Source organism: Bombus terrestris, chromosome 9 (assembly GCF_910591885.1).
Source record: "Bombus terrestris chromosome 9, iyBomTerr1.2, whole genome shotgun sequence".
Taxonomy (NCBI): Eukaryota; Metazoa; Arthropoda; class Insecta; order Hymenoptera; family Apidae; genus Bombus; species Bombus terrestris.
Genome location: NC_063277.1, coordinates 1,026,117 through 1,042,497, shown reverse-complemented (window position 1 = coordinate 1,042,497; position 16,381 = coordinate 1,026,117). Strand labels below are relative to the sequence as shown.

At 38.4% G+C, this 16,381-nt stretch overlaps 1 protein-coding gene across 17 annotated transcripts in view; it reads left to right on the top strand.

Moving 5' to 3' along the window:
* Positions 1–2,299: 2,299 nt before the first annotated feature.
* Positions 2,300–16,381, top strand: part of LOC100644765 (CUGBP Elav-like family member 2) — a 552,950-nt gene continuing 538,868 nt past the window's right edge. For 10 of the 17 annotated variants that reach the window (XM_048408808.1, XM_048408801.1, XM_048408799.1 and 7 more), the window contains exon 1: positions 2,301–2,851. The gene's annotated coding sequence lies outside the window, so the exon portion shown is untranslated. Of the gene's footprint in view, positions 2,856–16,381 lie in introns of all 17 variants that reach the window. The other 7 variants (XM_048408810.1, XM_048408809.1, XM_048408807.1 and 4 more) reach the window with 4 other exon arrangements.

Below are 16,381 nucleotides of genomic sequence, written 5' to 3'. Positions count from 1 at the left end.
ATTAATAATATGTCAGTGAAATTTATAATTTATAAGTAAATATTTTATCAGTTATTACTTATATAATAATCTAACAAGACGAGGTCAAATCCTTATTAAAAGCAAAAATAAATAAAATAACGTACAGAGGCTCTCCAAAGAGTTTTCTCAGTCGCTCAACTGCCGTTCGTGTCTTATCGAACAGTATAGGTTAAACAGGGGCCATTGGAACTCCATTACGCCTGCGATACGTGTAAGCCTATTTTATCTAGCAGACAACATTGCCTGGTAACGGTGCATTGTCATTCGAAAATTGCACCAAAGGCGATGCTGCGAGGAACCAACCATCGAGGAGTACGGATACATTAAACTGGCGAACTTGCGACAGTCGTGACAAATGGCTCTCGAGGCCATTCGCGCGAGTATATTAACATCATAATGAAACTCGCTCCACCAGAAACGTCGTGACGGGTAATTGGAGTTCTTCATAGATTTGCGCGATCACGCGTAACTTCTTAAATTCTACAGAAATTTATATAGTAGCGATCGAAGTCAAAGAATACGAGCAAGATGCGATAAGTTCGCGTATCGGTATATTCGAGCAATTTACAATTAGCTCTGGCCGAACGTAATTAGGACACACGTGGCTGATAATGTCAACAACATGGAGCTTATTTACGTTGTGGCAGCTGGTAACAGAAGAGTTACCTTGCGTGTGGAATATGAACGATGGGTTCGTTGTGTAACTCGTATGTAATGTTGAAGCAACGGTATTATATAATATAATTTGTAAATATTATAGTTTATCACTCCATAATGTTTTCACATTTAATCAAATTTTTTCAACAGATCATCCATTTCGTTTTGTTAAATGACAAAAGTTCTTCGCATCGAGGAACAGTTCTTCGTTTAGATTCTACAGATTATTATTAATACATTCGCTAACCGTGTTAGTTGAAAAATTATCTCAATAATCATTTTCAACGAAGAATATACGATCAACGTGATCACGTGCGATTTAAAATTCTGAAATTAACTATAAAATACAAAATGCTCTCCTATTCCCTGTAAGGTAGCTATCACTCGTATGCTATATATATATATATCATCATTCATCTTCCACCATCCTTTTTCATTTCATTCTTTACACAATTTGTCATATAGTCACCGAGAGCGTTTCTCAACCATACATTAGCGTGTCATCGGCTCGCATCACAGGGCATAATCGACTGACAGAATTGAATCGCATCATATAACAAACGTGCATGCAACGAAGACTACTATCGACGTATCAGACAAACGGTCATTCGCTCTTAAAAGTTGCATGACCTGCCACGATTAGCATTTCCAACTGGGTGGTAATCGTCATCGGTAGCTTGGCATCAGATGACGCGTTCTCACACGAGGGTCAACCCTCAATTCTCGTATCACCTCACGATATACAAGGAGTAAAGGCAAATCGACAGAGTAAGATGGAAGATATAGAAAAAAAGCTTTCGCTGAAAATGAGATTTTTATGAAATAGAATTTTTCGTTTTAAAACGACTCGTTTATTAGTGAAGAAATAAACGAATAAATTTATCAATTTTTTACTATGCCACCTTCATACCCTTTTATATATATCGGCGAAAAATGTTCATCTGTGCAGAAAGATATATATATATTTTTGTTTAAAAGAATAGTGCAACTGTAAAATTCTCACATATTATAGTACCTGTAAAAAAAAATTGGCCGTAAAAATATGTTCTCTTTGTACCATATCTCTTTGTCCTCTATCATTTTATTTTGGTTGCAATTAAAAAATGTGGTATGGCTAGAATCCTGTATATTATGATAAATATTTTGTTTAAAAAAGATTGAAATACCGTATATCTCTATACAGCACAAGACATACGTCCCGAGCTATACAAATCACACGGGTTATACTAATTTAGACATAAAAAGTAAATCTTACATGCTTCGTAACTATACACTTCTCTATGTTTACGAAATTTACGAAATACGAGATAAATATCGTTCTTATAAAAATATGAAAGAAAAATGGCAAAGAATCGATTTTGTTAGATATCGTTAGACTCATCGGCTCTCGTTCGCCGGTTGATACAAAGAATGCACAGCGTACATAGAAAGCGAACGATGTCGACGACGACGACGACGACGACGACGACGGCGCGGTGGCTCGACGCACCAAGGCAGAACAGACAGAGAAAACGGAACGAACGAGAAGCCAGAGGGGTGGCGAAGCGTCGGTGGCGCCTCCAAAGCGTCGGTTGGTGGGGGCTCGTGGTAGCAGGGGCGTACGGACGCGACGCGGCGTATCCATCTCTCCTCAGTCGACGTCAAGCCGTCGCGACGCGTGCGTCTTCTCTTTTGTTGGTTTTGCGAACCTCACGAGACTCGCGTGTCTCGCACAGCGTGACTAGTCTTGTCCGTGTTCGCCCACCTGTTCGCTCCAGTAAGTCGATCGCGAGTATCATGACAACGAATGTTATGTTCCGTGTAATAATCGGCGACTCGTCGCTTTGTGCACGTGCATCATCGTTGTTATCGTAACTCCGTTATCTTGTGTTTCCGTGTTTCACCAGGGATACCTGAGATTTCGAGGGGTTCTCGCGAGTGACCTGACAACCTCACGGTCCAGGATCTGCCACGCGATCATCGCGACGCGTGTGTCGTGTTTCGAGCACCGTAATCTCGTGATAGGTGGTTTGCTAGCCGGCTAAACTGGAACAGTGTGCTTGCTACTGGTACGTTGCAATAGAAGAAGAAACAAACGGTGTGAGGAAGAATCTGTTGCAATCGTGTTGGAAATCAGTGAACCAATCTCTCGGTGATAATTAGTGCGAAACACTCCTTGGATTATGACTGTTGGGTAGGTATGCGAAAAAAATATTCCAATTATTGATATTTGTATGGAAGAGGGTTGAAGTCGTTCGTGTTTGAAATCAGTCAGAATTATTGACGGTGGGATGTTACGAATGTCCATTGCTGACACGATCATCATGATAGTGAATGAATAGTGGAGCGATGGTGCGCTAGGAAGAGAATTAATTGGAGAAATGGTCGTCACGTTCTCACGTTCCACATTATCCACGTTGTACGTTATTAACGCGAATTTCACGTTCGTCAGCGGTTAAAGCTCCAACTAGAACACAAATATCGTCGTAACAGTATGCAATATGAATCAGCGACATGCTTGGTTATAAAGAAGTGTGCTTCTATCGTACGAGAGATGGTAGCGAAAGCTACGTGATACGTTCTCGATCTTTTTGTTAGGGGCGAAGTTTTGCATATTTTTGTTTGAAGCGTGGATCTCATCGGTTCGAAATCGGCTTTGTCAGCCGATTAACATTTCCACTTTGGTGTTCGTTGAGATCTCGTTAATGTTTCAAGCCAGCCTCGTTTATCTTTGGACAAGTGACAAGTGTTTTCGCTCGGGGCAAATTTACAATAGGCGCGAGTGCTGGATCCGTATAAAAGTCTTCAACTACCGGCATTGTTTGATGGTCTCGTTGAAATTTAAATAGATCATTGTCAGACGTTCATCTTGCGTTTCGTAACGTGATTGCGCTTTCCTATCTTCCCACTACACAATCGTGTTTCTACTTCTAATTATTTTAAATTCTTTGAACAGGACTCGTTGAAAATGAAGTTCTATCCGATCTATTCAAATATACGATACACTGTAGAACAGAGGATCTAACGAGAATAAAATAAAGGAACAAGGTGAACAAAATCGACGAGCCTACTAAGTTTAATAGATTGACATGTTACTCGTACGATACTGTGATATACATATATATGAATATAGATTGACGTCGAGACAATCGATAGAACAATTTATGCAAATATAAGAAGCATAAAATCTGTATGGAAATCAATGTAACACGGAAAGCGATACTCCGATCGTTCCAAGCGCTATATCTAAAATCAAAGTTATTTTTAAACACGAAACATTTGTCCAGTTCCAGCTATTCGTGCCTCTAATCCTCCTGTTTATCGCACATTAATGACTCTGTCAGTAAGGCGTAATGATGAGGCGACTGTCTAGATTGACATCGCCGCTGGCCTTCTCACCTTGACTGGCTGTTGCACGCTTTCGCAATTTAAGCCGGTCAACGTGTCGTATCGCGTGTTACAGTGTTACAACGTCCGATTTCCACTGTTTCACTGTTTTCATTACTCGATATCGATTCGCGATTATCAGCGCCGTATGAATTCTTCGATCGAGACATATTATGATCGCTTCTACCAGCGTACGCGCGATTTCGATGGCCTTGAAGTTTCGGTTGTACGACATGGCTGCGTGGATCGTATATAGTTGAAACGGTATCGATATTATTAGATCGCTGCTCGACACGTTTCGACAACGATCGTTGTTACGAAAATTTGTCAATGGTTTGCGTCACGTGTCAAATGTGTTCGCTGTTTCGCAGTTTGTTTCGTTTGGCAGTACTGTGCGTTTGTTGGTTTCTTTTAAGTTGCGTAATGGCGGGCGTGAATTATCGTTCGTCTAACGAGCCAAATACAAAGAGTCGATTGTTCCAACGTTTAACCCTCGGCTGATTGGGTCGTTTCAGACTTTGATCCTCAACGAAATAAAGGATACGAACAAAAATGTGAAAGGGACGCGTTAATAATAAAATTCGCAAAATATGGAAAACGTGAGATATACATATTATACGAAATGAATATTAGTAAGTGGTTGAAGTTAAAATCTAAAAGAGAAAAATTTGTATCTAGCTTTCGATTTATTATGAATTTTCCAGTTATATAGTACAATGGATCTCCATACTCCATATATAACATATACATGTGATTCGTATAACGCATATTATCGTATACAGTATACAGCGTATACTGCTTCCTATAACGCGCAACGTATCTCTCCGTTATACGACGGTCGACTGTATATCTTTCATCATTTTTTCGTAATATTTTACGATTCTACCCATCTCGTTGCGTATAATTTAGTTTCTTTGGATTTATAATTTCGATAGTTACATAGCTTTCGTTAGGTAACGAGAATGATAATCGATAAATCTTTGAGTAAAGTTCTATAATAGTAGCTGTAATAGCCTATCTTTACATATTTAACAATGGAATTGCACGTAGGAAGTTGTACTGGTCAGAAATGGCCCAGTCTGTTTATCGCCATCATCTGTTTATCGTTCTTAAGTTAAACCATATAAAGATTCAGTTATTCGTTGAAAAAACAACGAATTGTAATTTTATTGCGGCAGAAAGATTGTGTCTGGAACCGACGATTTTATTCTCGAAAGATAAAGCTTGGCTGTGTATCGCCACGTAAGATCAAGCAGAATCTGTACGTCCTTGGTTCAAGGACTATTAATTGGGTCACGCGTGATGATTCGAATTGGCATGAATTTTCAAACATACTTATTCGATACGAAAAATATCATTACTTGAAATTAATATTTCTCCGAATCTGCCTTAACGCCTTTAACGATAAACATGATCATTAATTGCACTGATCGACATCATAAATTTTTCATAATAAAGGGAGCAGCATTTCTTTTTGTCGATTTTTGCCGTTTGGATTATACAAACTCATAATCGGAGATACGAGCTTTCCAATGATAAATAGCAAACATATACCCGTTCGAATAATTACTCGTGGTATTGTATTGTACGTCAGCGTTCATAAGTTCGGGGTCACGCATCAATTGATACTCCTAACCGAAGTTGTTACAAGAAAATAGTTCGTCTACTCTCATGTTGTACGCACAGCGATGAAACAGATTTCGAGAGAATTTCAAATAATATAATATATAAAGTTACTTTATATAATTATCTGAAAAACAACGTTTGAAAATAATCCCCAATAACTCGACGTTAGAGAATCTTTAAGCAAGTTTTTAAATTTGACAATAAGTAATGACAAGTTTGCTTTTTAGATCTGCAGTTATATTTACAATGTATCATTCCATTCTCATGGAATCATTAAAAAGGTTAACAGAAATATTCGAACGAGTCTGATAAATAAATCTGAAAAAGGTCTCGGAGCAAACTCCGATTCTCTTCGTGCGTACGCGATCTACAAACCATAATATCTTTCGCGACAGAAAAGGGAGAAAAGGAAAGGAAACAGGAGGAAATAAAAGGAAAAGAATTTGAAGAACAGAGCGAGCTTACGACATTCGTCGGGTTGTCGAACGTGCGGTGGCTACTGGAGAAAACGCTGTTCCGGCGTCTTTGTCCCGATCGGCACGTCGCTTTATCGTGGCACGTGAGCCTCGTGCCAAAATCACCAGGCACTGGCGACAAATCGGTATCGTGGATTTATTCTCGGCGTCTTTGCCGCGGTGCGGTGTCGAGAAACGATGCAGCAAAGTGGAAGCGAATTGTCTTCTGCGAGAGCTTTTGACCGAGAGACCAGGCCAGGAAAGCTGCGATATGTTTTCACGGAGTGGCTGCATCTTCGAAGGCGTTCCGTTCCTTCGACGTAACGGATCTGGACACGAACTCTCGAGAAGGTGTCTGTATCGGGAAAAGGAACGAGTGGCGCGCTGACTCGTACTCTTTCTTCTTCCGATCCCTTCCCGTGCGAGCTTTTCTCTTAAGCTCGTTATCCACAAGCGTATATGTACAATCTACGTATAAGGGTTTGCGTTGTTTTTCGACAGCTTTCATAATCACTTCGAATTAGAGAATTACACGTTTAGAATTATTATTTTTAATTAAAATCTAATACCGCCATTTTTTTATATTACAGACGAGTAGAATCTATGTAGAAATCGAAGGAATATCTATTCACGATTTACGATCGTAGATAGATCGTTTTATTTCGCTCCGCGTTAATTATAAATCTTGTTATACGATGACTTTATATACCAATCGGTCCATTCAAGTTTTTCCACTATTCACTTATAATAATTATTATTTCACAATAGTATCGGTTAAGTTATAAACGAGGTTATGGTACGCGAGGTCATTCTTTCGTAACTCTTATCAGACATCCGCCATTCACGTGTCAATTACCGTTATGGGAACCCAGAATTAGAAATCGGGCGAAAATAACTGTGTTATAAACGATATGAAATAGCGAGTTGAAACGAATCTCTAGATTTTATCTTTAGAATTTGTATAAATATTTTCTGCTCATAAACGGTAATGCATTTTTTGTATATGTTATGTAATATGCTGCACATTGCTGGAAAGAAAACCAGCTGGCCGACACAGGGGCAAGGACGGTACTGTTCTTTGTATTGTTCACACGTTGTTGTATGTATTGTCTTGTTCGTATACGTGACGTTTTCGGCCAATACACGGATTCTGAATTACATCGAGCCTACATGAAATCAGCGATCAGATCCGCATTCCTTACGCTAGTCTTCTTTCCAGCAACGCACACTACACGCTATGCTATACTATTGTTTTACAATCAACATGCCTGACGTGCGCTATGAACGAGCACGTAGCGATATATTCATCGTCAAGGCAAAATCAGAAAGGAATTCTTCTCATTTACAGATGAATGTATGTATGTATTACGATATTGTGGGTCAGTTTTTACGACGATAGTTCTTATTTCGTTATGAACGGGACGACTCGGTAGACACGAGGAAGACAAGGTTCGTTTCGTATAGACGAGAAGTTTGCGCGTTATTAGAGTATCGCGGAGGATTTTCCGTCGTCGACAATTATGCTATGCAATTATACAGCACGGAATGAAATTATACGCTAATGACGTTGCAACATGCTCGTCGTGATAATGGATAGGAAACTTGTTTCCCTTCTCCGCGTTTTATTCAAGGCTTCGCGATGCGAATGCAAGTGTAATTTTTGTTCAATCTTGTGTGATTTTACTTGCATCGTTTGAAATGATGTAATACGTTTATTTTTCCAAGTTAACTTCGATACGATTACACCTACTTGGTACGAAATGCTGCTTCGAGCGAATAATTTTTCGCTAAACGATGCTATTGTCATCTCGCATCGTAATAGCAGGGGAATAGTTTAACTGAATCAAAGAAAACATACGCTTTACCACTTTCCTTCTCAGTTCGTTGAATAACGTATATGCTCATGTAGAAAAATATAATATATTTCTTTAACGTTATTATTTATTCTAATTCTTTTTCAAATATTATGTTGCAATAATTTTGAATAAGAATGTCAATTTGTGCGATTAAACGACATTCAACGATATTCTATACTTTTGGTATCTACATTGTGTTTACTTTAACTGGCATTGAGGAAGGCACTTGAAATTATTTTAAACGTCGAACATGTATGGTGTATTATTGAAATAGACTTACGGCGTAGAAATTCGTTTACATTTCAAACGCATTCGGAATAATTGAATTTTTCCGAAAATTATTTCTCCTAAAATCTTCTTCTCCTATAAAATGTATAGCTGTATTTAACATGGGATTCCCGAAAATATAGTATGTTAAAAATATTTGTTTTTTTTGTTATGAATATCTAAATACTGTCAAAAGCATTTGTATAACGATACTATAGCGTATACTACGTAGTGCGTAATGCAAGGAAGGTTCTGCGTGTACACAAGGAGTAGATTTTCGACTTGGTGACCTACATGTACAAGAATCTCTGATTACATGTCTCGGATAATCGAGAGTCAGAGAGGCAATGCCCGTATAATTGGAAGTCCAGATAATCGATGTTCGAATAGTTGATATCTAGATAATTGACGTTTTACGGCATTAACAAAGTAGCATTTGTTGACATGACACAGCGGAATAATCGAAATTATTAGTAGGTCGTGAAATTTCGTCAAGATAATCCAAGCAACTGACACAATAATATTATATTATCTTATGCAATGTTTTGAATGAAATTGTTTAAATAGCACGTTGGATGTAATATAATATCTTTTTTGTAATAAAAGTCGATATATTATCGTATATTTAAATTCACGGTGGATTCAATTTATATTTTTCCAACTCATGCTTCTGACATCGAATGTCACGTGAAAATGTTTTATTAGTAAACGAACTGCAATGTAAATACGTATGTTGAAACTTGAAAATAAAACGGTTGACCTGTTATGACCAGCTCTCGCGAAAAATAAGAAAATGATTGGGACCAGAAAATTGTCAGGAGGTTACAAAGTAAAAGAGATTGAAAGGTGACTGATCAAAGACGCGAAACTCGTTTAAAAGGTAAATTCTACAAAAGTTGAAGATGCAGTACGATATTCAAAGTCCTGCTGACTAACGACTTATAAGGATATCTTTTTAGAATCTATTACAAGACAAAATAATGTACCGAAGCTTCTAGTATTTGGCTTAATGCACGCATACGTATAACAGGTTCGTACATTTCTCAAAGTTCAAAAGTAAAATCATTATGGTATTCGCTAAGAGAGGTATAAGAGTCGTTGAAAAAAGTACAAATCTAATATAGTAAAGAAATTTCGGAAGATGATGAAGAGGAATATATGTATTAGGTCATCCCATAAGTTCGTGCCGACTTTTGTGTACATACATTTCATATTTTAAAGAAAAACAAGAGAACTTTTATCGAGACGGAATAATGGCTCTACCAGAAAAACGGGAAGAAGTTGTACAACGAGAGGGGGATTACATTTTTTCATGAAACTGAAAAGTATGTAAACAATCTTAATATATATAACTGCTCGAAAAACGGCACGAACTTATGGGATGACCCAATATATCGGGAATTTAATTAACAAAACTGAAAATCATTAACTCCTTAACGGCCTGTGACTGACAGACTGAACCTGTGTCGAAATTAATAGGATAAAATTGTAACACGTGCGAGTATTTTGCGATGCTACGAATGTATCATGTGTTTCGCTCATGCTCGTGTCATGTTAATACGTACAGGTCTTTTGTTTTCGATTATTCCGCATTCTACTTTCAACAATGGTGTTTGCGCCGCAGAAGCGTTTGCATCTTGTAAATTGCTTCAACAAAGAGTAATTATGTCTTCTTCTTGTATTAGAACAGCGATGTTATTGAGCAATTATAACGATACATTTGTAGGTTTAAGAAAACATTTTGGAATATTAAACTTTAGTTGTTAAAAGCAATTATTGTAATTATCGATCGTCGTATATCATACTCTACAGCACAATGGAGGTTGAGAGAAGTAGGAAGAGAGACAGAGGTGCATGCCAGAGAGCAGTGACTCATAGTTGATGAAAGAGCAGCGTGTAAAGTACGATAACGCGCATAGCCTGGCCCGAGTCCAATTGTAAGCGCGTGGGAGCCGCGCGATCAAATCGAACGCGTTTACAAGAAACGCCAGCTCGCGCTATAATCGAACAGCAAAAGTGGCGATATCGGAACGGACTCGAGGCCAAAGATAAAAAAAGCAGAAGAAAAGAAGTGTTCCGCTGGGTTGCGCGTCGGTATGCTATGCAGATGTAAAACGCCTGCCGTTTGTGTATCGGTTTCGGCGTCAGTGACGGCCGCACGTTTCGCGCTCTCTCTATTTAGATGGTAAAAGAACACTTGCAAAAAAACAACAGCGTTACATAAAAGCAAACGCCGAATGCCAAGCAATAATGCGTCCTGACGTGTACATGAACGCAAAAGCTGCTCCAATTGTGTCGACTGCGACATACTCACAGATATCGACGTCCACGACCTTTGCCCTAGTCGTTCCTGAAAAACCTCGCGACCACCGAACAATAATCAGTTATTCCTATTTGACGTGGAAAGCTACTGGATTCTATAGGATGTTTTTGAAATGTTGGAAAAATATTGAATTAAATCTCTAAATATGTGTTAAGTAGCTTATTCGATCGCTGTTCGATTCACCCGCACGCGTGACTTCTAACAGAATAACGGAGGATTTTTCCAGGAAAACAAAAAGTCTTTAATCAAATGGCATACTATTTGGACGGAACACCAATCTTGGAAGAAATCGAGGAACAATTTCTCGATTATTTCTGGAACAGTCGTCGGTTAGTCGATAAATCTAAGTTGAAAACATAACGTGTCGAAGCTGCGCACGACTCTCGTGGTGGCGTAAAGTTTAATGGTACGTTCCGGTCCGAGGAGAGTAAACTTCTGCCGTCGTTGGTTATCGTTAACCAGCAAAAACCTGCTTCGAACCTTGTTTAGAGCTACGTGGAAAGTGGCGAGAACACTGGGTCGCAATACACACGCACATATACGCAACAACAGAGGACGGGGGAGGAACGAAGTAAACCATAGAAAATTAGTTAATTAGTTTTCCTGGCTCGATGGATGGGCGGTCGTGTTGCGACATAGATTTCAATGTGGTCATTTTCGTAGGGCTGCATAGCGTCGGTTAAGGTAGCTGCAGGTCAAAGTAATAAAAGAACTCGCAATTTAGTCGAAATGGGAAATCATCATTTCGATGCAAAATAAAAATCACGGTGTTACTTCCATTTCTATGATTTCGACAGCTTCCCGGTTCTACTTTCATAAATTAATGGAAAAAGTATCGGCGCGTCTCGATTTTCACGCAGTTGACCAATCTAGCGTAAAAATCGTTGATCATGAACCATGAATCGAGCGTCCGTCCCTATGGTTTTCTCAGTGTTCGAGTGTACGTATAACATTCCGTGAATCTTTTGGTGTAGCTTTAATTAAAAATTTGAGTACGATGAGGCGTTCGTTGTTTACAAATGATTGCAATGTGTTATAATAACGTGAATAACGTTAAGTCTATATATGTACGTTTAATAGATCGAAAACAGATAATAATAGAAAAGTAATTGTACGTTTGCGATTAGACAAGATATTTTCTGTTTAATCATTGAAAAGTATTACGCAACCGTAATTAGATACAATCGTGTTAATATTTCTTTCATCAGTAATGTATCTATATATGTATACGTAATTAAACTATTTAATAATAATTAGAAAGTTAATATGGAGAGAGATTTTTTATAATCGGCATGCAATGTAACTGATATTTAAGTGTAATAACGTAATTGAATAAACAACTTCCTCTTTATAACTGTAGAAACGAGTTTCTTATATCGGCGATTTTATAACGTCCAACGATATTATATCCTAATTATAGAAAATACCTTCGTGTAACAACGATAATTTCCATCGAATATTTCATCGAGATGATTATTTCTCATACATTGAAAACTCACGCATACATACTCGTTACGATTTATCGATCGGCAGTCAGTCCTTCGAATTACGTTCGAGTAACACGGTAATTTTCCCTGGCCAGCCATGCCTCTATTTGGCTGTACAGATTGTGAATTATAAATCGACGTTGAAATTTATTAATTAAACCGGAAACAAAGATTTCGTTTAATATTCAAATAGAGACCAGCATTGGCGCGTTTGCGTGCTGTGTAATACTCAATTGGCCGGCGCTCGTGAAATATTTTGTAAACGTCGCATTATAAATTCTGATATTATTCGCGTATCGTTATCCTGTGACTCTTTTTCCTTGCCGTGTCGTATTTTGCAAATCCGTTCGTTGCGAATTTAAAATACCACGCCGATGTAGCCGATAGAAATTTCAAACGACGCAATATCCCTTTTTACAGATGTGAAATTATAATATACAAATCTTTCGTTGAACGTGTCCGGAATCAATTTCTACGCTGCTAATAGCACCGAACTCCACATTTTAGAATGCATCTGAACCTCCGCCATGCAATGCATCAAAAATTTGATATTGAAAGGGTTAATATAAATAATCGTGATTTAACTTCGCATTGAAACTGCTTTATAATACTGCCTTTTCGCTCTTACAAAAATGCCAGAATAGAGATTGAAAATAGGAGCGATTCCAAAATTTTAACCCAAAAGTGTGCTCGTTTCGAAACAAAAGAATTTTTTCCGCGAGAACAATCAAAATATTTCACCTCGAATTCTGAAACAAGACGCTCTTTTTACAGAAACGTGACATTAGCATCTTTTCGATATACCAGGAAAGGAAAAATTGAAAAAGAGGTAGACACAGAGGGACAGAGAGAGAAAATGATCAAAAGGGGGGAAAAATGATTCAGCGAAAGGCGTGCAGAAAAATGAGGGCGAACGTTAGGGGAAAGTGGAAGGTTTCGGTATAGATAACGTAGCAGAACGGTGGAATCGCTGAAGGTGCTGAAAAATGCAAGCATGTCTATCGCTAGCGTGCGACAAGCAACGGTGACTTGCGGTCTAGCAGTGTGCGCGCAAATTCTACTGGCGATGTCTGACTACAAACGCGGCCGAACCACTTGGTTTCCCACGTGAAAGCGCTTACGTTAGCTCGAATCGAAGAGCGAGATAGGGAGGAAGAGAATGTTCGGCCAGGGATTGCGGATTGCAGCCACCGAGTTTTTGAGTCTTCTCCGCGATTCTTTTTGCTTGGCCCTTTTTTTTTTTTGCTTTTCGATTTCTCTCCCAACCGTCTGCTTCCCTTCTTTCTCTTTCTATTTCTGATTCTCCATCTCTTTCTGACTTTAACGCGCGCGCGCGTATGTATTTTCCCTCTTTCCCTCGGCAACGAGCGAAATCGAAGCTCGGTTCCTCCTTTGTTCCCCATGTGAAAGCGCTCGTTACAGCGTTCCGTGCCGCAGGCTAACGTTATTGTTACTAATTTCGTTCCGCCTCTTTCGATTTCAGTTTTCAGCCTGCCAGTAATTATGAACGAACCCGCTGCGCCGCAACGACGCAAGATCGCGAACGCACAAGTCGTACGGAATATTCGTTTCATTTCGTATCGTTTAGAAAAGGATTGAAACTGGATCGTATCTGCCTCTCCCTCTTTCTCACTCTACTTGCCTAGTCCTGTCTTTGTCTCCTCTCTATTCCTCTCTTTTTCCTTCTTTCTTTTTCTTTTTTCCCTCCCTTTTTATCTCTGGATATCGTTTCGTTTCGATCTTTGTCATGCACGTGGCGTCACGTTGTCGATCGTAAATGTAATATTATCGCAGGAATTTCTGAATGATACTTCGAAACGTATCGCGCGACTGATGATATTCCATTACACACGCGAGCACGCCTGGTTCTCACGCAGAAGTGCTTACTAAGCGACACGCGAAACAACGGCCGTTCTTGCAAATTCTAGAAGCAACGCTTGCTGTCTCGTTCTCGAATACCTTTGTAACAGTGCGTTCGAGATCGATACAATTGTTTGTTGTTGATTAGATATTAATTATGTAACCTATGAGTTTGTGGTATACATCGACGGATATTTCAAAGAAATACTTTATCTGATTTTGCGTGGAAAATGTGCTGGAATAGAAGTAATAATAGCAATAAAATTAAGTAGTAATAATTATGATTATTCTAATAGAAAATTATGACTATCTATCATACACGATCATGAAATTTTGAAACGAGTTAAAGTCGAGCACCAACTTAGCGAAGATACTAGCGACACTGTTCGGACGAGTAACATAAAATTTCACGATTTATCCTCTTGTAAAACGCTCGTTTATAATCCACATCCGCTGCATATTGTAACAATGATATTTTTAGAGGCTCGCACTGCCAGTGTACACGAAACGAACACACGAACGAAAGTCTGAATTCGTTCTGCGAGACCATTGCTGTCTCGTATATACAATAGTAGATTTTATATCTAATAAATCACTCGTCAAAAATTTTGTGTCGAATAATTTTTCACCGATATTTTCAACTTTCAACTGTTTCTCAACTGTTGACTATATTAACGAATATAAATTTTATGCATCGCAAATGCGAGAAAGTTTTCATAAATTTGCGTCTACAAAATGTATATATGAATTTATTGTTGAAATCGCGAGGTTATGTGCTCGCAAAAATTACTGATTCCTTCGAATAAGATTTTCATATTGTATTACGAATGTTTTATTTTAATTATTGTTTCAGCGCAACGGTACGATTACGAAGCCATCGACTCTTTAGAAATAGTTTAAATAATCAATGACTGTTTATAACCAAGGAAAACCCAAAGACGCGGAGTTTTTTTGGAATTAACTTACCTTTTTTTCGTTTCCTCAAGCTCATGCGCTTTATTATTTTCTTACCTACGAACCGTTACTCAAACACTCGAACGTCGCGCGCGATTATCTCACGGCTTCTTGCTAATCAGTACGTAGGGGTTAGAACTTCTCGTTCTTCAAAGCATGCATTTAGCAATTACTCATTCCTTCCTCTCCACCTCGAGAAAATGTCAAGTCAGAAAATTCGAGTGTCCACCTCCAGCAACTTGCCTAACTTCAATAGCGATTGTCGATGTTAACCGTTCGGTCAGTCGTGAGAATGTATTTGGTGGTTGCTCACGTTCGTACCGAGGAGATTAAATGGATATTAATGTACATGCGCGATTAAAGCAGATACGACTGTTCGTATAACTTCGTGTTTACGTATATTGCTTAGAACGATTTTTTCTGATTGATTTTACTGATTCCAGAGTCGGTTCAATGTTGTAATTGGTCCTTTATTTCTTTCTGTTTCTCTCGTTTCAGTAAGCAAGGGTCGGCCTGTTTTTTTTATCGGCACTCGTACTAATGAGACGTCGCGTCTATTGAACGATTCTCTCTAATTATTTTGCTGCCTCGCTCGAATACCGTTACGTTACTGTTTTTCTTCCCCTTTTCGCACAGTACAATATCGATAGCGATTCTGTCCATTTTTTCCTCGAGTCATGTTGTTCGATTCTTCTCGAATTTCGCGCGTTGCCTGCAAATTCTGTTAGAAATCGAAGCATTTGGTCGGTCAAGATCATCGAAATTGTACTACCACTAAATCACTTTTCTAAAATTGTTCTAAACTACTCGCTTATCTGATCGTAAATCTCTATCGATTAACTAAACATTAATAAGATTCGCAGATCATAGAAGCTTGAGTTAAGTAGTTTCATTGCCTTTGGAGAAGGGGTGGTAAAACGACACGAAGAAGAAGAAGAAGAAGAAGAAGAAGAAGAAAAAGAAACGAGGCCGAGTCGCAAAGAAAGAAAGTTGTGCTCGCGTTAACCTAATCACCAGGACTCGTGCAACTGGCTTGTTCGTGCAGCGTTGCATTTTCCACGGACCATTGGCTTCGTTCTGATTGCATGCTGGCCACAGAAAACGTTCGAAGTCGCTGGCGATCGTAATAACGTTTCCGTTTGGTTGTTCCTCCCTTGTTTTATTCTCTTTTTTATCTTTAAGTTAACTTTGATAAAGTTCAAGGGGTATTTTATATTTTTTAGCGAATAGTTATCGAGTTAGAATAGCTTTTTCTGTTAAAAGGAACAACCACAAAACCCTAGACGATGTTGATTTCGATGAATTGATCTGGCTTCTTTTGCAATAGATCTTGTAATAGGATAGAAATAAAAATATGTATCTGTTTTGTGAAACGTTTGATAAAGAAAAATCTCTTTACATTTCATTCGTAGCTTAATGTAAAATAAAATACTGCATTATATTGAAATTTACTTACAAATTGATAGATTAAAATCGTACATTATTTTAATACCATACTTAAAGCAGTCG